The 23,511-nt window shown below is 44.0% G+C and overlaps 1 pseudogene; it reads left to right on the top strand.

Annotated features, from left to right (window-relative positions):
* Positions 1–21,605, top strand: part of LOC143784357 (FAST kinase domain-containing protein 1, mitochondrial-like) — a 44,151-nt pseudogene extending 22,546 nt beyond the window's left edge.
* The last annotated feature ends 1,906 nt before the right edge of the window (positions 21,606–23,511 follow it).

The following is a 23,511-nucleotide window of genomic DNA, read 5'->3' as shown; positions in this document are numbered from 1 at the left end:
GGATTTGTAAAGGTTTGAGCTCCTTTGTTCCCTCCAGGCTTGAAGACGACCTTGTCATACTGGCAGGTAAGATCCATCACATCAGTCTGGTGTACGTGCTGGAGACCATGGCGGAGGCCGAGTGCAAGAACCCAATCCTCATTCAGAAGTAAGTGGATTCTCTAAGCCATGAATGGTTTGGAGCTGGATCCTTCCTGTCCAATCTGATATTGTCCATATTATCACGGTCCGGGTACGGGCTGCACCCCAGCGAGGGTCTGCTGACCCAACTATACATGTGTGAGGCCAGGAGATCCTCGGCCAATTCGGTCCATACCTGGATCATAATATATGGATGTCTGAATCCTGTATATATTTCCATTTACTGTTCAGATGGATGCAAGCTGTTGTTCCCTGTAATCAGCCATTTCAGGCTCTTAGTATTCTCCTCCTAGCAAATAAGTACTGAGAGGTTTTATTTTTTTTTTTGCCTGATCCCTTTGATGTACAGACCGATGAGTCCGATGGTGGATTTCTCCACTCCTCAATGCATGAGCACCCTACTGAGCATTCATGTCCATGGGGGGAATAGAGTGAGAGCGAGCTGATGGCCAGATGAACGCTTGGCCGACCCTCACGGTATATGGGGCCTTTACAAACCTATGAACCATTTTATATGGTGCACATTCTTGAAGCATCTTTACAGTGGAGCAAGGAGCGTCCACCACTTATTAGAGACTCTGTCGGCCGTTTCCTAACTTATTGATGACACTGGCGCAGTGTGTTGTGTCGTTTTTGCCATCAAAGTTACAAAAACCCATATGTACGTCAGTGGGGCTTGTGGTCCGGGTGAAATTTGTTCTGCCACACACGGCACACTGTGTGGGAGCGTCCCTTCTGGATGAGGACGTGGCACGGCTGTGGATGGAGTCTCGTTATGTTGCTTGATGATGTGTGATCTTTTTGTTTTTCTCTCTGTTCAGGATCTGCTCCGCCATCCAGGACAATCTGGATCATTACCATCGCCTGTATCTATGTAAGCTCACAGATGCCGTGGTTTGCCTGCCCTGCCAAAACTATCAACTGTTTGCGGATCTACAAAAACGTCTAACTGCGTAAGTGCAATTTCCATGCATGTGTGGCGAGTAATCGGGTTAAAGGGACATGTGGACGGCCCTATTAGAATGGCGCTGGGTTTACCATGTGGGTAAGACAAGGTCACTAATAAGAATACAAACATACGACTGGTATACCGTGAGGGCCAGGAGCGGACACAGACAGCAGAGGCCCCTGTGCAAGAACAATATATGGACCATCTGCAGCCGGAGAGCTCCTTATAATGCACAATGCCACCTGGTTTGGGGAAAGCAGTGGCCCCTGGACCTCTCGGGCCCCTGTGCGGCTGCACTGGTTGCACCAATGGTATGTCCGCTACTGGTCAAGGTGACATTGGGGAGTCCTCCAGCGTGCATGCGCACAGTGTAACTGCAGAGGCCTGTGCGCGCTCACCGACCGCGCTCACTGACCTCTCTCCTCTGCTGTGGCTGCTCGCTCCACGGAAAGATGCAGAAGTGTGGCGAGCAAGAAGCGTTAAAGAAAGAAGAGGGAGGAAAATCGCATGGCCGCAGCAGAGAGGAGAGAGATCTGTGAGCGCGTGCGCTGGCTCCTGCTGCTACATTGTGTGCTTTCCCCAAGCGAGCGCTGTCAATCAACACAGGAGGCAAAAAAATATCTTGGCCGTGCCAACAACGGACACCCGGATTTTAACATAAATATGCTCAACAATAATAGTTTATTACTACAAACATATGGGTTGTATAAGGACTATTTTATAAGGCTTATTTTAATTAGTAATTTTGGAGTGACACTCATCACAAAGTGTTTTTTTTTTTGTTTGTTTTTAATAAAGACGTGACATTTTTGTTCTATGGACCTCTTATTTTATCTTTTGCCTGGGGAAACCACAAAAATAAAGCCCACATTAATGTGTTTTGAGGGTTTTGTTGGCTTCTTTTTGTTCCCTTTGTCACATTTATAATTGATTTGATTCTGAGAAGGTGACTTTTTCTGATGCCTGAAATGTCCCTTCCCGTAGCTTTATGAAGACGTCTCATGTCCCATCTATGGTGGTTATGATGACCAGGTCACTGTCGCTGCTGACCCTTACTAGAGTGGATGAAGCCGTCCTTAGAAAGATTGACGACGTCATTCCCCAGTGTGACCTCAGCGACCTGAATAGCATCGCGAACAGCGTCATCCGGTGGTTACAGCCCGCCCAGCTGTCCAGGCAGAATAAATCCGGGATGTATGAGAAACTCCTCCATAAAGTGAGCCGATACGGACTGGAGAGAGTGAAGAATATGGACGACATTGATCATCTGTTGAATGAGCTGACGTACGTGATGAACGGGCAGTGGCTGCAGAATATGCTGATAGACGACATCCTGCTCACCTGCCAGCGCCTGCTGCACCAGGTCACCTGGAGGAACGCACCGTTTCTGGCGCTGGTTATTAGTTACTGTAATACTCTGTGTCCTCCGGTTCTGGACAAGATCGCAGAAGTCACCATGGAGAATGTCACAAAGGTAGAAGCCCCGTGGGTTCAGATTGGAAGGCCAGTCACTGGCCCAAACGAAACATCTGGTGGCCAAAGGTCTATTCAGTGCGTGCACCTGACAGCTGTCTAGGGGCGGCTTAAAGAGCACCAGTCCTGTGTGTTACACTATGGTACCCCCATGTAATAATTATTCCGGAGCATCTTTTCATTGTTGTTCCTCTGTTATTCCTTCAGGAAATCCTTAAAGGGATTCTCTCATCATGTATCTTTGGTAGCACCCATCTCCCCTGCCTCCCGATTTTTCGCTTGCAATGGGGTAAGGGGACAGTGGTGAGCTCCTAAGGTCCAGATGGCCTGCAGAGGCAGATGTGCATGCTGCTTGTCTGGGAAACTGGACACTTCTGACAAGCTGCAGGAGTGGCTGGTAACCTAGACAATGAGCAGTAAACTATAGAATTAAAACTCCTTCCATTATTGCAAACGGAGAGGATTTTAAAGTAAGAAGTAAATTGTTTTTACAAGCACTTTTGGCCACTATAGATGAGACAATTCCTTTAAATGAAGGATTTGGTGTTACTGTTCTACCAGTCAATACTTGTACTCTTAGGACACAGTCAGATGACCAAATAAATTGGACTGTGATCGGACCACAATGCACAGACTGGCCGGCGGCTCTCCCGACCTGAGCGTGACCGCTTCATGTTTTCCTGTACAGCCATCATGCTCAGGTCGGTAGAACCGCTGGACAGTCTTTGCATTGTGGTCCAATCACAGTCCAATTTATATGGTCGTCTGACTGCGCCCTTAGGTCTCAGACGTCTGGTTTTTTTCATACATGTTCTCAGTGTTTCTCACAGATCATGTACCTATTATAGTCTATGGGGCTGTTTACATGTATGTTTTGCTTTTTTGCAGTGCCTGCAAAAAACCAAACTGAGATATGGCCACTTTTGATCTGAATCATGGATCAAATTCTCTGATGCAAGTCTATTGGTTCGTGAAAAAAACAAAAAAGATACAAGAAAATGAAACTCCTTAATGGAGGAAAAAGCAAAAAAAACCAACGGACTTACAGATTAGAAATGGATGAAAATCTGATCCAGCACATTAATGGCAAACAGACCATTTTTTTCTGGGATCACTTTATCATTAGCTAACACTGATGACCCAGCAGTAGCAGATTGATGGGTGTAGTGCTCCCCTGAGCTGTGATTTGCACTGATGGGGTATCCTTAGGAAAGATCATCAATGCTGTGATTGCAGAAATCCCTCTCATTTACTGGACTATGTCATGTACACACTGTGTTAGTAAAGACTATTTGTCAGATTAATAATGTATTATATTTTTGTTTTGTTTTTTTAAGATCCATCCCACAGACTTGAACAGAGTTTTATTTGCCTTTGTCAATCTGGGCTACGATCCCCCGCGAGAAGAAGAATTCTTTACAATGTGTATTCAGCATATTCTCGCTAATTTAAGTAAGTATTCATTGTATTCTCAGTATAAGTGGAGATCTGGCCACGCTTCACCCCAGGAGTAATCACAGCCCTGGAAGATTAAAGAGACACATTTTTCTAACTGTGATTTCCGCCTCCGCGTTGCAAAAAGTGAAAATATGCAAAAAAATCCACATTATCATTAACAAGCTGCAGATTAGAAAACCTAAACCCCACAACTTTTTTTTATTATTTTTAGTACATTGTGGTTATTGTGCAGATAATCACATCAGAATTTCAGTGATGAATTTCCCATATTATAGACTGTGGTCACACGGGCAAGTGAAGAAAAGAGAAAAAAAAGAATTGTCCCGCTTTAATCTAAAAAATGTAGCCCTAATGTTATAATTTCCTTATCTTTATGGATTGGGACCTTGTCTAAAATAATTGTTAATAAAGTTGCTACGTCATCCCATATTATGATCCTGAGCTGCAGATTATTTCTTTCTTTTCCCTGCCGCTGTCCAAACTATCATCAGAATACAGGCTGCCACGTACAGCAGTCATTGCTCTACACCGGTTCCCCTTAAAAAAAACAAACAAAAAAAACATGTTCTGCACAAGAATTCTACCATTTTCTAATCTATTTCTTCCTTTTTCACAAAGAAAATGAAGGTATTGTAGCTGAGTGACATCGCCGCATTTACGCATTTTAAGCCCTAGGAAACAGACACATTCCATAAGGCTCCGTTCACCTCTGTGTCATCTGATCCCAGCGGCGGCTGTCATTTCCCATTGGTTTCTGACAGCAGTATCTTTTCCATTAAAGACTCCGTAACCAGTAGCCGAGCCGCCGGTGCAGATGTGAACAGATCCGTAAAAATGAATGGAATTTGCCCAGAGGGGTCGGGCTGATTCCTCCTCCTGCTAACATACCTTATTCTTAAAGAGTGACTGGCGATTTTGTAATATATTCTATGAGAGAAATGTGCTACTTCCCCTCCTTTCAATCTCCATTCTCTATATAGACAGATTTTCCCATTACTGTGAGATAGGTTGGTGCTTATAAAATTCTATGGAGAGGAGGTGGAGACGGACACAGACTTTCCGCTGTAAGTTCTTCTGAATCGTCAGTTACACTTCTCCATGGAACTTTATGAGCACCAGCTGTCTCCTATCTCAGTAATGGAAGATTTTACTCATGAACTGAGCGTGAAAGATCAGTCCAGGAGGAGAGGAAAAAAAAAGCCGATTTGTCTGATAAGACTTATTTTTATGAGTGCTATTGATTTATGAAATAAAAATGAAAACTCTTTAATACTTCAGCTTCGTCTAATATCAGATCAGGAATGAAAAAAAAAAATGTATAAGATAGTGGTTGTGTTATTTTACCTTCCAGACTCCTTCCCTCCTCATCTCTTGGTTCTGGTGGGCTTCACTCTTGCTGTTGCACAGTATTTCCCAGAAGATCTGATTAAAGCCATTTTCAATATTCGTTTCCTAACTAAACTGGATTCCGAACTGGACAGTAAGTGTCATGTGAGCGAATGCTCCACCTTTATCCATTTAGGTTCTATATTGCTCATGTTGCCCCTAGGACTTAGGCTGGCCGTACATATGGGAGGCTTTGTCTTCTCTGATCTCCCAGCACCATGTATGCTCGTGTCTTCTGAGCGTGCATCTTTATTTTAATGGGGTAAGGGATCACTTTGCAAATATGCCCCATCCTCATTTCCCCAACATCTGTCATCAGGGTCGGCTAATATAAATCGAATATTTCTTTGCAGCTTTACCTGCATTACCCATCCTGGTGCGAGACCCGGCACAAAAAGCTTAATACCCTATAAAATTTAATAAAGCTTTTATTTAACCCTTACACAACTGGGCAATTTTTTATTGTTTTGTTTTTAATTATTATTTATTTTCTGTTATTTTTTTTATCATTCTACTTTCAATTTTCAATATTAATTTGTTATTTTTGCACAAGACAAATTGTAATGAATTCAGTTAACCGTATAATGCACACACAAAATTCCAAGAGCAGTGAAATGGTGAAAAAAAGACGCAATTCTGCCATTGTTGTTGTTTTTTTTTTTTTAAACAATAACCCAGCAGTGTGACTCTTCAAGTCGGAACGTTTATAGTTGTCTTGTTTGTTTTAGTTCCTTTTTCTTTTTTTTCACCAATGGTGGGGGTTAGGTTCTTTATATTTCAGTGGCAACAAGAAAATCAGAACTTTTTGTGCATGAACATTTTTAAGTTTGTGACTTTTTCTGAGATCTGGAAGTTTTTTGTTTTGTTTTTCCCATTGTTCCATTATTGGAACCAATGTATTAGGCCTTGTTTTTTTTTATCAAATGTTTGGGAAATGAGGATCTTTGATATCAACCAACCTGATCCTTTACTCCATTGAAATAAAGATGCACGATCAGTTGACAAGGTCATACATGGTTCTGGGAGGTCAAACAAGATTGTCACCATTTTGGGGTACTTAAAACCTTTTATATAGAAGGGTTCACATATGTAAGAAAAAAAAAAAAAAAATATATATATATATATATATATATATATAATGTAATGTAATTTTTATTTTGGGATTTTTTTTGTATTTTAAAACTGGATAGTAGTACAAAGTAAAAATCTCAGTCTCCTATGATGCCTAAAACTTTACAGGAGTACTAATCTGATGACAATAATAGCCTTTAATAGACCCCCACTGCACTAATAACCCATGGCCACCCCATGGTCTCTTGGGGGGTGGGGTACAGTGGGCAATCGAGGCTAGCGCCAGTCATAGTGTTACAGGCGGGTGCTGGCTGTGTAACGCCGCTGGCACCCGCTATGTACGGCGCAGGCTCAGTATCACATGTTGGGAACGCTTTTGATTTCTGTGTGTTGTAGATTTTCTCTTTCTTCACTAATTATATTATTTTTTAGCTTTTCTGCCTGACAAAAGTGCCAAGATACGAATGCGCCTGATGCAATTAAATCGGGCGGTTTGTCTCGAGTGCCCGGAATACCAAGTCCCATGGTTTCATGAAGAATACTGTCGACAGATGAAGCATAGAGGTGCGGGGCTCGTTTTATTCATTTAGTTGTTTTTGTATGCTTAAGAAAAAAAAAAAAAAATTGAGTGACACATGATAAAAAAAAAAAAAATCAGCGCTCAAATTCCAGTGCCGGCTCCCAGCTGAGGCTCTGGTCTCAGTGTTTGAGGGCTGTCCCACACGTCCAGATAATTCCGGTACCGGAATAAATCGGTACCGGAGTAATCCGTGTCCGTGTGCCTGGGAACTCACAGAGGCCATACGTGCGGCACACGTGTACCGCCCGTATGGCGAGTGGGTACCACACGGAGCGTGTGGTACCCACTCTGCATGGTGCTGAAGCTGCGATTCATATCTTCCCTGCAGCAGCGTTTGCTGCAGAGAAAATATGAAGAATAGTGTTTAAAATAAAGATCCATGTGTCCGCCGCCCTCCCACCCCCTGTGCGCCCCCCCGCTGCGCCCCCCCGCTGCGCCCCCCCGCTGGTCAGAAAATACTTACCCGCTCCCTCGCTGCTTCCTGGTCTGGCCGCGGCTTCTCCTGCATACAGTCACGTGGGGCCGATCATTTACAGTCATGAATATGTGGCTCCACCTCCCATAGGGGCGGAGCCGACTATTCATGATTGTAAATGATCGGCCCCACGTGACCGCATACAGTAGGAGGCGCGGCCAGACCAGGAAGCAGCGAGGGAGCGGGTAAGTATTTTCTGACCAGCGGGGGGCGCAGTGGGGGGGCGCACAGGGGGTGGGGGGGCGCCGGACACCTAAATCTTTATTTTTAACACTATTCTTCATATTTTCTCTACAGCAAACGCTGCTGCAGGGAAGATATGAATACCGGCTTCAGCACCATGTGGGGGGGACAGCGCTTACTGTAGCGCTGTCTCCTGCACGCACACGGACCCCAGACGGAGAATGTCCGTGTGAGGTTCGTGTTTTACGCGGACCCATTGACTCTATTGGGTCCGTGTAAAACGTGCGCTCCCACGAACACTGACATGTCTCCGTGTTTGGCACACGGAGACACGGTCCGCAAAAAATCAATGACATCTGAACAGATGCATTGATTTTTATGGGTCTACGTGTGTCAGTGTCTCCGGTACGTGAGGAAACTGTCACCTCACGTACCGGAGTGTCATGATCTCTGCAGGCAGAGATCATAGCAAGCCTATAGAGGGACAAGCTCTCGGAAGATGGAACTATACTGACCATGAACTAAGCCTGCCGCGCAACTAGAAATAGCCAGGTAGCATTTCCTATTTATTGCTAGATGCCCAGCTCTGGCCTAAGACCTAAATAGCTAGCAGAGGGAAATATAAGACCTGGCTCACCTCTAGAGAAATATTCCAAAGAAGACAGTAGCCCCCCACATATAATGACGGTGAGTTCAGATGAAACAACAAACGCAGCAGGAAAATAGTCTTAGCAAATTTGAGGTCCGCTTACTAGATAGCAGAAGACAGATAGTATACTTTCATGGTCAGCAGAAAAACACTAACAAAACACCATCCAGAGATTACCTTAAACTCTGGCATTAACTCATAACACCAGAGTAGCAATCCCTGATCAACGAGAGCTTTCCAGACACAGTAACAAAACTTCAGCTGTGAACTGGAACAAATAGGCAAAACGAAACATGGACAAAAGTCCAACTTATCTAGTAGTTGTCAGAAGCAGGAACAAGCACTGAGAGGCATCAGATAACATTGTTGACCGGCAAGAAACCACCAGAGAAATGAGCTTAAATAGCGACACCCACTACTGATGGAAACAGGTGAAACAGGAAAGAGGATGACAAGTCCAATTCCACAAGCGGCCACCGGGGGAGCCCAGAATCCAAATTCACAACAGTACCCCCCCCTCAAGGAGGGGGCACCGAACCCTCACCAGATCCACCAGGGCGACCAGGATGAGCCCTATGGAAGGCACGAACAAGATCAGAAGCATGAACATCAGATGCATTGACCCAAGAATTATCCTCCTGGCCGTAACCCTTCCAGTTGACCAGATACTGGAGTCTCCGTCTGGAAACACGAGAGTCCAAAATTTTCTCCACAACGTACTCCAACTCACCCTCAACCAACACCGGAGCAGGAGGCTCAACTGAAGGTACAACAGGTACCTCATACCTGCGCAATAACGACCGATGAAAAACGTTATGAATGGAAAAGGACGCAGGGAGGTCCAAACGGAAAGAAACAGGATTAAGAATCTCCAATATTCTATAAGGGCCGATGAACCGAGGTTTAAACTTAGGAGAAGAGACCCTCATAGGGACAAAACGAGAAGACAACCACACCAAATCTCCAACACAAAGCCGAGAACCAACACGACGATGACGGTTGGCAAAACGCTGAGTCTTCTCCTGGGACAACTTCAAATTGTCCATAACCTGCCCCCAGATGTGATGCAATCTCTCCACCACCGCATCCACTCCAGGACAATCCGAGGATTCCACCTGACCGGAGGAAAATCGAGGGTGAAACCCCGAATTACAGAAAAACGGGGACACCAAGGTGGAAGAGCTGGCCCGATTATTGAGGGCGAACTCTGCCAATGGCAAAAAAGCAACCCAATCATCCTGGTCAGCAGAGACAAAACACCTCAGATATGTCTCCAGGGTCTGATTAGTCCGCTCGGTCTGGCCATTAGTCTGAGGGTGAAAAGCAGATGAAAAAGACAAATCTATGCCCATCCTAGCACAGAATGCCCGCCAAAATCTAGACACAAATTGGGTACCTCTGTCAGAAACAATATTCTCAGGAATACCGTGCAATCGGACAACATTCTGAAAAAACAGAGGAACCAACTCAGAAGAAGAAGGCAACTTGGGCAGAGGAACCAAATGGACCATTTTAGAGAAACGGTCACAGACCACCCAGATGACAGACATCTTCTGGGAAACAGGCAGATCTGAAATAAAATCCATCGAGATGTGTGTCCAAGGCCTCTTAGGAATAGGCAAGGGCAACAGCAGTCCGCTAGCCCGAGAACTACAAGACTTGGCCCGAGCACAAATGTCACATGACTGCACAAAGACTCGCACATCTCGTGACAGGGAAGGCCACCAGAAGGATCTTGCCACCAAATCCCTGGTACCAAAAATTCCGGGATGACCTGCCAATGCAGAAGAATGTACCTCAGAGATGACTCTACTGGTCCAATCATCCGGAACAAACAGTCTATCAGGCGGACAACGATCCGGTCTATCCGCCTGAAACTCTTGCAAGGACCGCCGCAGATCAGGAGAAACGGCCGACAAAATTACTCCCTCCCTAAGGATACCTGTGGGTTCAGCATTACCAGGAGAGTCCGGGTCAAAACTCCTAGAAAGGGCATCTGCCTTAACATTCTTAGAACCCGGTAGGTATGACACCACAAAATTAAAGCGAGAAAAAAATAAAGACCAGCGCGCCTGTCTAGGATTCAGGCGCCTGGCAGTCTCAAGATAAATCAAATTTTTGTGGTCAGTCAATACCACCACCTGATGCTTAGCCCCCTCTAGCCAATGGCGCCACTCCTCAAACGCCCACTTCATGGCCAAAAGCTCCCTATTCCCAACATCATAATTCCGCTCTGCGGGCGAAAATTTGCGAGAAAAGAAGGCACAAGGCCTAATGACGGAGCAGTCGGAACCTTTCTGCGACAACACTGCCCCAGCTCCGATCTCCGAAGCGTCAACCTCAACCTGAAAAGGCAGATTCACATCAGGCTGACGTAACACAGGGGCAGAGGCAAAACGGTGCTTAAGCTCCTGAAAGGCCTCTACAGCATGAGGGGACCAATTAGCAACATCAGCGCCATGTCTGGTCAAATCAGTCAGTGGTTTAACGACATCCGAAAAACCAGCAATAAATCGGCGGTAAAAGTTGGCAAAGCCCAAAAATCTCTGAAGACCCTTAAGAGAGGAGGGCTGAGTCCAGTCACAAATAGCTTGCACCTTGACGGGATCCATCTCAATGGAAGAGGGAGAAAAAATATACCCCAAAAAGGAAATTTTCTGGACCCCAAAAACGCACTTAGACCCCTTCACACATAAAGAATTAGACCGCAGAACCTGAAAAACTCTCCTGACCTGCTGGACATGAGAGTCCCAGTCATCAGAAAAAATCAGAATATCATCCAGATATATTATCATAAATTTATCCAGAAAATCGCGGAAAATATCATGCATAAAAGACTGGAAAACTGAAGGGGCATTAGAAAGACCAAAAGGCATGACCAAATACTCAAAGTGGCCCTCGGGCGTATTAAATGCGGTCTTCCACTCGTCCCCCTGCCTGATCCGCACCAAATTATACGCCCCACGAAGATCAATTTTAGAGAACCACTTAGCACCCTCTATACGAGCAAACAAATCAGTAAGCAATGGCAATGGGTATTGGTACTTAACAGTGATCTTATTCAGAAGCCGATAATCAATACATGGTCTCAAAGAGCCGTCCTTCTTTGAGACAAAGAAAAACCCAGCTCCCAAGGGAGAAGAAGATGGACGAATATGTCCCTTTTCCAAAGACTCCTTTATATATTCCCGCATAGCAGCATGTTCCGGCACAGACAGATTAAACAAACGACCCTTTGGATATTTGCAACCCGGTATCAAATCTATGGCACAATCGCACTCACGGTGCGGAGGTAACGACCCAAGCTTGGGTTCGTCAAAGACGTCTTGATAATCAGAGAGGAACTCAGGGACTTCAGAGGGAATGGACGACGAAATAGAAACCAAAGGTAAGTCCCCATGAATACCCTTACATCCCCAGCTCAACACAGACATTGCTCTCCAGTCCAAGACTGGATTGTGAGACTGCAACCATGGCAATCCCAGTACCAAATCGTCATGTAAATTATACAGCACCAGGAAACGAATAATCTCCTGGTGATCCGGATTGATACGCATGGTTACTTGTGTCCAGTATTGTGGTTTATTATTAGCCAATGGGGTGGAGTCAATCCCCTTCAGAGGAATAAGAGTCTCCAAAGGCTCTAAATCAAAACCACAACGATTGGCAAAGGACCAATCCATAAGACTCAGAGCGGCGCCAGAGTCAACATAGGCGTCCGTGGCAATGGATGACAAAGAGCAAATCAGGGTTACAGACAAAATAAACTTAGACTGAATGGTGCCAATGGAAACAGACTTATCAAGCTTCTTTGTACGCCTAGAGCATGCTGATATAACATGAGTAGAATCCCCACAATAGAAGCACAATCCATTCTTCCGTCTAAAATTCTGTCGCTCGCTCCTGGACAGAATTCTATCACACTGCATACTTTCTGGCGTCTTTTCCATAGACACCGCCAGATGGTGCACCGGTTTGCGCTCCCGCAGACGCCTATCAATCTGAATAGCCATTGTCATGGACTCATTCAGACCTGCAGGCACAGGGAACCCCACCATAACATCCTTAACGGCATCAGAGAGACCTTCTCTGAAAGTTGCCGCCAAGGCGCAATCATTCCACTGAGTAAGCACAGACCATTTACGGAATTTTTGGCAGTAAACCTCAGCTTCGTCTTGCCCCTGAGATAGTGCCATCAAAGTTTTTTCTGCCTGAAGTTCCAAATGAGGTTCCTCATAAAGCAAGCCCAAGGCCAGAAAAAACGCATCCACATCGCGCAACGCAGGATCCCCTGCTGGCAATGAGAAGGCCCAATCTTGAGGGTCACCCCTGAGCAAGGAAATCACAATCCTAACCTGCTGAGCAGGGTCTCCAGCTGAACGAGACTTCAGGGACAAATAAAGCTTACAATTATTTCGGAAATTCTGGAAGCTAGCTCTATTCCCTGTGAAGAACTCCGGCAAAGGAATTCTCGGCTCAGATACTGGAGCATGTACCACAAAATCTTGTAAATTTTGTACTTTCGTGATGAGATTATTCAAACCCGCAGTTACACTCTGAAGATCCATTATTGTCAGGTGCACACAGAGCCATACAGAGATTAGGAGGAGAGAGAGAAAACAGACTGCAGCAAGGCAAACTGGAGGAAAAAAAAAAAAAAAAAAAAAAAAATTCCAGCAGACTTCTTATAACTCTCCTTCTCAACCTGGGTCTTTAACACTTTATTGGTCCGGTCAAACTATCATGATCTCTGCAGGCAGAGATCATAGCAAGCCTATAGAGGGACAAGCTCTCGGAAGATGGAACTATACTGACCATGAACTAAGCCTGCCGCGCAACTAGAAATAGCCAGGTAGCATTTCCTATTTATTGCTAGATGCCCAGCTCTGGCCTAAGACCTAAATAGCTAGCAGAGGGAAATATAAGACCTGGCTCACCTCTAGAGAAATATTCCAAAGAAGACAGTAGCCCCCCACATATAATGACGGTGAGTTCAGATGAAACAACAAACGCAGCAGGAAAATAGTCTTAGCAAATTTGAGGTCCGCTTACTAGATAGCAGAAGACAGATAGTATACTTTCATGGTCAGCAGAAAAACACTAACAAAACACCATCCAGAGATTACCTTAAACTCTGGCATTAACTCATAACACCAGAGTAGCAATCCCTGATCAACGAGAGCTTTCCAGACACAGTAACAAAACTTCAGCTGTGAACTGGAACAAATAGGCAAAACGAAACATGGACAAAAGTCCAACTTATCTAGTAGTTGTCAGAAGCAGGAACAAGCACTGAGAGGCATCAGATAACATTGTTGACCGGCAAGAAACCACCAGAGAAATGAGCTTAAATAGCGACACCCACTACTGATGGAAACAGGTGAAACAGGAAAGAGGATGACAAGTCCAATTCCACAAGCGGCCACCGGGGGAGCCCAGAATCCAAATTCACAACACCGGAGCCACTGACGTGTGAAACCGGCCTCAACAGTGATGTTGCGTTGACAGTGCTCAGCACCACTGCAGCCAATCACTGAGCACAGAGGCTCTGCCGCCTACCTCGTTGAGCTTAGGCTGGTTTCACACTTGCGTTTTGATCTGCAGCGTTTTAGCGCTAAAAAACGCATGCGTTTTTTTTTCTGTACTTAACATAAAAAAAAATGCATGCGTTTTTTAGCGTGTGTTTTGACGCGTTTTCGGCAACGCATGCGTTTTTTGACGCGTGCGTTCATTTGCAGAAATGCAACCTGCAGTAATTTCTAGCTGCGTTTTTTTCCCGCAAAAAACGCATGCGTTTATTCGCGGCAAAAAAATGCATTGCTGTCTACGCATGCGTTTTTAAGCACATGCGTTTGCTTGCGTTAAAAACGCATGTGTTTTTATAGAAAAACACAAGAAAAAACAAGAAAACCCTAACCCTAAACACAAGAAAAAACAAGAAAACCCTAACCCTAGGGTTACTAGGGATCCTAACCCTTAGGTTAGGATCCCTAGTAACCCTAGGGATCCTAACCCTAGGGATCCTAACCCTAACCCTTAGGGTTAGGGTTACGATCCTAACCCTTAGGGTTAGGATCCCTAGGGTTAGGGTTAGGGTTAGGATCCCTAGGGTTAGGGTTAGGATCCCTAGGGTTACTAGGGATCCTAACCCTAACCCTAGCTATTTCTGTTTTTAGTGGGTTTTCTAGTTGATTTTGATGATTGGCAGCTGTCACACACTTCTCAGCCTGCGTTTAAAAAACGCAAACGCAGGAAAAAACGCATGTAAATGCCGCAAAACACCGCGTTTTTTTTTCTGCATGCAAAAACGCATGCGTCTAAAAAACGTGGTGTTTTGCCGCATTTACATGCGTTTTTTCACCACACACGTTTTTTTTTTAAAACGCTGCAGATCAAAACGCAAGTGTGAAACCAGCCTTAGTGATTGACTACAGCGGTGATTTGGGCTGTCGGACATAACGTCATCTCTGCAGCCCAAACTGAGACCGGAGCAGCGAGAGGGAACCGGCACTGAAACCGGGGAGGACATGTACCTGCTCTGTTTGTTATTTTAGAGTGTTTGGGGTCCACTTTTCTGAAAGTGAACAATCCCTTTAATATTCTCCACTGCAAAAGTATATTGTGCGATTTATGGATATGCAATAAGGAATAATCCTTAGAATATTAAAAAGTTGTTTTTTGTTTGTTTTCTTTTTTTGCTCAGAAGGTAACAGTAAGAGATCCATATACCATCAAATCCACTTATTTCTCGGAGATCTCTTTGGGGGAGTTAATTATGCCAAGATGTTTGTGACTACTCCATATTATTACACAGTAGGTAAGATTGTGAAATGTAAAAAAATATATATTTTGCTGCACTAAGAAATCACAAACGCCGCTCTGCTCTGGAAAGAAATGTTATAATTTAAAGATATGTCAAAATTCATCAAATATTGTGACTGTTTAATAACTTTTGTGCAAATAAAAGCAACACAGCCACAAGCAAAACACTGACATATGAGGCAATGGGAGATCCTGGGGGGATGTAATTCAGGGTGGGGACAGTTTGAGTTGCATTTTAGTATATGATATCACAGGATGACTTCCACACACATCTACTTCATATTATATCACGTTTCTTAGCGGAGGACCCACTGGTGATCGTTGTCTAAAAGCCCGCAGTTCCTTTATTTGTTTAGTTCTTCATACGGTTGTTGCCATAAAAAAAATTAAAACAAAAGTCTATACACTACAGTCAATCAATATTCTGCACAGAATCGTAATTGAGCAGGGGTCGCCCACTCCTTTTATTCTTTACCGGACTGCTTGAAATGGCTGAGTGCGGTCAGACACCCCCAAGAGATCAGTAACTTGCCTCCTGTTTTATAGAAAGGGGATAACTTTTAAAAACCCTTTTAAGCTGTGTGCACACGTTCCAGATTATTCGCAGATTTTTTGCACGTTTTTTCGCAACCAAAACGCTTAAAAAACGCATACATATGCATTCCATCATTTATAATGGTTTCCACAATTTTTGTGCACATGTTGCGTATTTTTCCGCGAAAAACGCATGCGGAAAAATACGCAGCATGTTCATTAATTTTGCGGATTTTAAGCGGATTTCCCACTATATTATTACATTGGGAACCTCCGGAAAAAAAGCGAAAAATCCGCGCAAAATACGCGATAAAAACGCGTGCAGAATTCCTGCGGAAAACCTCAGGGTTTTCTCAGGAAATTTCTGCATACTTTCCGGATGTGTGCACATACCCTTAAAGTGTTTTTCCGGCTTTTGAAAACAAGTGTCCAATTGATTGTAGTTTGTTTTAAAAACAAACAAAGTGGCCTGGCTCACCCTCCCCAGGTCCAGCATTGAGCCTCTGCCGCTGTTGCCATTATGTTGACCATAAGTGAGCTCAGCGGCTCTGGTCAAGTTGATGACACTAATTGGCTGTTGATGTGACCTGAGCACTGCACACACCAGGAGCTCGCTGAGTGGACCCAGGGAGGGTTTTTGGAAGGTGTTGGACTGTGATTCTCCTAACATTTGATGCTTGCTTTCTATAGACTTCGAGTGCATCCTGAAAAAAATAAAAAGCCTATTGCCTACATAGAGGAGAACAAGCTGTCCGCCAATGTGGCCGAAGTCCAGTGGGGCCAGGACAGTCAGATGTGTGATAACAAGTCTCTACCTCAAGGAGCCCAGAGGTCGGTGATTCTGTGTGTAGACATGTGGTGCTAGATCACGACGCAGCCTCATTCTCTTAAAAAATAGCCTTCATTTTAAGTTTTCTTACATAAATCCATAGAAGACATGCAAATAAGAAACTTTGTAATATGTCTGATCATAGAAATCTGCTTCTTTCTCCTCCTGAACTGATCGTTCATTCTCAAAATTCTCAACTTCCAAGTAAAATCTGTTTTCCGTGAATACAGATTTTCCCGTTACTGAGATAGGAGATGACAGTTAGTGCTCACAAAGTTCTATGGAGACTGATATAGCAGAATGTCTGTGTTCCGCTAGCTCCTCTCCCCCCCTCCATAGAATTTTAAAAGCACCAACTGTCATCTCCTATCTTAATCGAGGAGGAGAAAAGGGCGGTTTCTCCATTGAGGAACAGAGGAGCTAGAGAGATGAGCAGTAAAATCAGTATAATTTTTTTTTTTTTACAAATGAATGGCTTTTTCCGGTTCAGAAAAATAGCGGTTTGGGCAAATGGATGTTTTTTTGGAAAAATTTGAGTAGAATTCAATTCCTCTTGATTTTGTTTGTTGGACTCTAACATATTATTTCTTTCATCTTTATAGAGTTGCCATTGACTTTCTTAATCCAGTGGCATTTTGCAGAAACTCTTCCAAGATTAAAGGCTTAACCCCTTCACCCCCAAGGGTGGTTTGCACGTTAATGACCGGGCCAATTTTTACAATTCTGACCACTGTCCCTTTATGAGGTTATAACTCTGGAACGCTTCAACGGATCTTGGCGATTCTGACATTGTTTTCTCATGACATATTGTACTTCATGATAGTGGTAAAATTTCTTCGATATAACTTGCGTTTATTTGTGAAAAAAACGAATATTTGGCGAAAATTTTGAAAATTTCGCAATTTTCCAACTTTGAATTTTTATGCCCTTAAATCACAGACATATGTCACGCAAAATACTTAATAAGTAACATTTCCCACATGTCTACTTTACATCAGCACAATTTTGGAACCAAAATTTTTTTGGGTGACGGAGTTATAAGGGTTAAAAGTTGACCAGCAATTTCTCATTTTTACAACACCATTTTTTTTTAGGGACCACATCTCATTTGAAGTCATTTTGAGGGGTCTATATGATAGAAAATACCCAAGTGTGACACCATTCTAAAAACTGCACCCCTCAAGGTACTCAAAACCACTTTCAAGAAGTTTATTAACCCTTCAGGTGTTTCACAGGAATTTTTGGAATGTTTAAATAAAATTAAACATTTAACTTTTTTTCACTCAAAATTTGTTTCAGCTCCAATTTGTTTTATTTTACCAAGGGTAACAGGAGAAAATAGACCCCAAAATTTGTTGTACAATTCGTCCTGAGTACGCTGATACCCCATATGTGGGTGTAAACCATTGTTTGGGCGCAGGGCAGAGCTCGGAAGGAAAGGAGCGCCATTTGACTTTTCAATGCAAAATTGACTGGAATTGAGATGGGACGCCATGTTGCATTTGGAGAGCCCCTGATGTGCCTAAACATTGAAACCCCCCACAAGTGACACCATTTTGGAAAGTAGACCCCCTAAGGATCTTATCTAGATGTGTGTTGAGCACTTTGACCCAACAAGTGCTTCACAGAAGTTTATAATGCAGAGCCGTAAAAATAAAAATCATATTTTTTCACAAAAATGATCTTTTCGCCCCCATTTTTTTATTTCCCCAAGGGTAAGAGAAGAAATTAGACCACAAAAGTTGTTGTGCAATTTGTCCTGAGTACGACGATACCCCATATGTGGGGATAAACCACTGTTTGGGCGCATAGCAGAGCTCGGAAGGGAAGGAGCGCTATTTTACTTTTCAATGCAAAATTGACTGGAATTAAGATGCCATGTTGCGTTTGGAGAGCCCCTGATGTGCCTAAACATTAAAAACCCCCACAAGTGACACCATTTTGGAAAGTAGACCCCCTAAGGAACTTATCTAGATGTGTTTTGATAGCTTTGAACCCCCAAGTGTTTCACTACAGTTTATAACGCAGAGCCGTGAAAATAAAAATTCCTTTTTTTTTTTTCACAAAAATGATTTTTAGCCCCCAGTTTTGTATTTTCACAAGGGTATCAGGATAAATTGGACCCCAAACTTTGTTGTCCAATTTGTCCTGAGTACGCTGATACCCCATATGTGGGGGGGAACCACTGTTTGGGTGCATGACAGAGCTCGGAAGGGAAGGAGCATCATTTGGAATGCAGACTTAAATGGATTGGTCTGCAGGCGTCACGTTGCATTTGCAGAGCCCCTGATGTACCCAAACAGTACAAACCCCCCACAAGTGACCCCATATTGGAAACTAGACCCCCCAAGGAACTTATCTAGATGTGTTGTGAGAACTTTGAACCCCCAAGTGTTTCACTACAGTTTATAACGCAGAGCCGTGAAAATAAAAATTCTTTTTTTTTTCACAAAAATGATTTTTTAGCCCCCAGTTTTGTATTTTCACAAAGGTATCAGGATAAATTGGACCCCAAAAGTTGTTGATCAATTTGTCCTGAGTACGCTGATACCCCATATGTTGGGGTAAACCTCTGTTTGGGCACACGGGAGAGCTCTGAAGGGAAGGAGCACTGTTTTCCTTTTTCAACGCAGAATTGGCTGGAATTCAGATCGGATGCCATGTCCCGTTTGGAGAGCCCCTGATGTGCCTAAACAGTGGAAACCCCCCAATTATAACTGAAACCCTAATCCAAACACATCCCTAACCCTAATCCCAACGGTAACCCTAACCACTCCTCTAACCCAGACACACCCAACCCTATTCCCAACCGTAAATGTAATCCAAACCCTAACCCTATCTTTAGCCCCAACCCTAACTGTAGCTCCAACCCTAGCCCCAACCCTAACCCTAACCCTAGTCCTAACCCTTGCCCTAGCCCTAACTCTAGCCCTAACTCTAGTCCTAACTCTAGCCCCAACCCTAGCCCTAACCCTAACCCTAGCCCTAACCCTTGCCCTAACCCTAACCCTAGCCCTAACTCTAGTCCTAACTCTAGCCCTAACCCTAACCCTAATGGGAAAATGGAAATAAATACATTTTTTAATTTTTTTATTTTTCCCTAACTAAGGGGGTGATGAAGGGGGGTTTGATTTACTTTTATAGCGGGTTATTTAGCGGATTTTTAGGATTGGCAGCCATCACACACTGAAAGATGCTTTTCATTGCAAAAAATATTTTTTGCGTTACCACATTTTGAGAGCTGTAATTTTTCCATATTTGAGTCCACAGAGTTATGTCAGATCTTGTTTTTTGCGGGACGCGTTGACGTTTTTATTGGTAACATTTTCGGACACGTGACATTTTTTGATCGCTTTTTATTCCGATTTTTGTGAGGCAGAGTGATCAAAAACCAGCTATTCATGAATTTCTTTTGGGGGAGGCGTTTATACCGTTCCGCGTTTGGTAAAATTGATAAAGCAGTTTTATTCGTCGGGTCAGTACGATTACAGCGATATCTCATTTATATCATTTTTTTATGTTTTGGCGCTTTTATGCGATAAAAACTATTTTATAGAAAAAAATAATTATTTTGGTATCGCTTTATTCTCAGGACTATAACTTTTTTACTTTTTTGCTGATGATGCTGTATGGCGGCTCTTTTTTTGCGGGATAAGATGACGTTTTCAGCGGTACCATGGTTATTTATATCAGTCTTTTTGATCGCGTGTTATTCCACTTTTTGTTCGGCGGTATGGTAATAAAGCGTTGTTTTTTGCCTCGTTTTTTTTCTTTTTTTCTTACGGTGTTTACTGAAGGGGTTAACTAGTGGGGCAGTTTTATAGGTTGGGTCGTTACGGACGCGGCGATACTAAATATGTGTACTTTTATTGTTTTTTTTTATTTTATTTAGCTAAAGAAATGTATTTATGGGAATAATTTTTTTTTTTTTTTTCTTTATTTAGGATATTTTTTTTATTTTTTTTTTACACACATGTGGGGAATTTTTTTTTTAACTTTTTTACTTTGTCCCAGGGGGGGACATCACAGATCATTGATCTGGCAGTGTGCACAGCACTCTGCCAGATCTGTGATCTGCTGTGCAGGGCTGCAGGCTTACCAAGTGTCTGCTCTGAGCAGACACTCGGTAAGCCACATCCCTCCCTGCAGGACCCGGATGCCGCGGCCATCTTGGATCCGGGACCTGCGGCAAGGAGGGAGGTAGGAGACCCTCAGAGCAACGCGATCACATCGCGTTGCTCCGGGGGTCTCAGGGAAGCCCGCAGGGAGCCCCCTCCCTGCGCGATGCTTCCCTATACCGCCGGTACACCGCGATCATGTTTGATCGCGGTGTGCCGGGGGTTAATGTGCCGGGGGCGGTCCGTGACCGCTCCTGGCACATAGTGCCGGATGTCAGCTGCGATATGCAGCTGACACTCGGCCGCGCTCCCCCCGTGAGCGCGGCCGATCGGCTATGACGTACTATCCCGTCGAGGGTCAGATAGGCCCAGGTCACCTCGACGGGATAGTACGTCTAAGGTCACAGAGGGGTTAAATGCCATGAAGAAGAGACATTTGGAGATCCTGGGGTACTATGTAGTTCAGGTTGGTTACAATTCGAGTTGTGTTTTAGGATAGTATATCATGATGGGTTCCTCATGTCTGTATAATAGTATCTTCTCCTATGTCAGTCTGTGTGTTATATATATATATATATATATATATATATATATATATATATATAGTGCCTTGCGAAAGTATTCAGGCCCCTTTTCAACCTTTTCCCACATATGCTTCAAATCATGTTTGAAGCATGATATGTGGGAAAAGGTTGAAAAGTTCCAGGGGGCCGAATACTTTAGCAAGGCACTATATATATATATATATAATTTTCTCTGAGACAATTTCTATAGATGACTTCCCGCAGTTACATGTTAGTTCTCTATTACAGATCCCTAGTTTTGAATGGAATTCAATGGACCTTGGAACAAAGGAAACGTGGATTAACTACCTCCGGAAGAAGATTTTTGCTAGTGAACTGTGAAATGTTTTGTGCCACCCTGTAAATAAAGTATATTTTTTATTCATTCATATATGTGTGTTCTCTTACAAAGGAGCAGTACTTGCACAACATGATTTTTGGCGAAAGGTCAATAAACATAGCTGTATAACGTAAGAAAAACATGGCTGGCATCTGGCACCAAGATATTATCAGCAGATTGGGTTCGTTCTGCTCCGTTCACTGTCGAATTGAGAAGCAAGCGGAGCAGGTGACGTCACATCTGGAGATCGGGGCACGTGTTCCAGCAGGTGGCTAATCTGATGTCAACTACCCCTACCCTTAAAGTTGTGAGGTTCGGGCTCCATGGATCAGACTCGTTTTTTCCTGCACGTCCCAAACACCCAATCTGATTGACATCCGGGAAGTTTGGAGCCCAAGTCATCACTTTGAACTTTTGTCATGTACCTGTCAAGTCCTCCTGGGAGATTTAGGGTTAGAAGATCACTACGTATTGTGAATCGCAGATCTTCCATTTAGCCTGTGTATTTGTGTCCCATGTTAAATTAATTTGGTGCTGAAGAGGTTAACAACTTTTTCTATGTTGGTCAGAAACTTGCAAGCTCCATTTTCAGCTGCTTCTGATCTGGTCATTGCCTCTCCCTGTTAAACCTGGCCAGACCTTCTCTGCATTGCCAGTGAAATCTTTCCTTCCTAGCTCCTTGGAGACTCTGTGCTGAGTTGTAGATCGTTGTTGCTGCTGGAGATTGTTGCATGCTGTTTTTGGGTGTATGCTTTCCTCATTGTCCTATTCCCATTTGGTTGGTACATTCCTATTCTTCCCTATATGCCTCTTTACCTTTGGTGAGTGTTTGTATTTCTGTTGCTTAGGCTAGGTTCCCATTGCGTTAATGGGAGAGCGCTAACGGACAGCATTGCACGGCGAAATTAACGCCGTGCACCGCGTCCGTTAGCGCTCCCATTGCCGGCAATGTTAAAGCGCATTGCTAGCGCGTGTCATTTTCGGCACGCGCTAGCGATGTGCCGGTCTTTTGTAGCGCGCCTCGGACGCTGCTTGCAGCGTTCGCGGCGCGCCAGAGGTCCGTTCCCCGCTCTCGCAGATCGGGGATCTGCGAGAGCGGGGACGTTAACGCGACCCCTAAACGCGGCCCCGAAAAAGACATTGCGTTAGCGCAATCCGCTAGCGCTAAACGGATTGCACTAACGCAATCTGAACCTAGCCTAACTGTTATCCCTGTTTGGTCTTTGTGTCCTGTTTACCTTACATTTCTGTCCCAGAGTGGAGGAGGAGACAGAACAGAGTTTAACAGGAGCATAGTAAGGTTGGAGACTTCTACCTTCAAGAGTACCTCCGGGACAGGGAAAGTTAGGGTCCCAGTTACAGGGACAGTTTTAGGCCCCCCCTTCCTTACTGAAGACGTCACAACGTGACATGAAGTTTTTGCAGCGTGGTACGGGCATTATCCTGCTGAAAGAGGCCACTACTATTAGGAAATTCCATCACTGCAAAGGGGGCTACTTACTTTTGCTGTATAATGTTTAGTTTGATGGTACCTGTCACATCCACATCATATCATTGCTGGGATCTGAGGTTTCCCAGCTGAATGTTGCACATCACTCTGCCGGCCTGTCTTCTTACCATAGTGCATCCTGCACCATCCCTAGTAAGTGACGCTTGAGCCCGGCAGTCCACATAAGATATAAGAAAACATGAACCCTCAAACCAGGGCCCCTTCTTCCATTGCCTCATTGTATGGGTCTGATGCTGACATAACATGCCCAGTACTGATGCTTGCAGCAAAGGACGGGTGAGCTCGGGCACCATGACCTGTCTGTAGCCCCATACATATAGCTGTGCTGACTTAATCACAGCCGGAATTTACTTTTTTTTAGCAATTTTATCATTTTTGATCTTCTTGTGCACAACCATACCCCACGCCCCCCAAAAAACAAACCAAAACA

Source organism: Ranitomeya variabilis, chromosome 7 (genome assembly GCF_051348905.1).
Source record: "Ranitomeya variabilis isolate aRanVar5 chromosome 7, aRanVar5.hap1, whole genome shotgun sequence".
In the NCBI taxonomy this organism is placed as follows: domain Eukaryota; kingdom Metazoa; phylum Chordata; class Amphibia; order Anura; family Dendrobatidae; genus Ranitomeya; species Ranitomeya variabilis.
The sequence above is the reverse complement of the archived record's forward strand: the minus strand, read 5'-3'. Positions and strand labels throughout refer to the sequence as shown.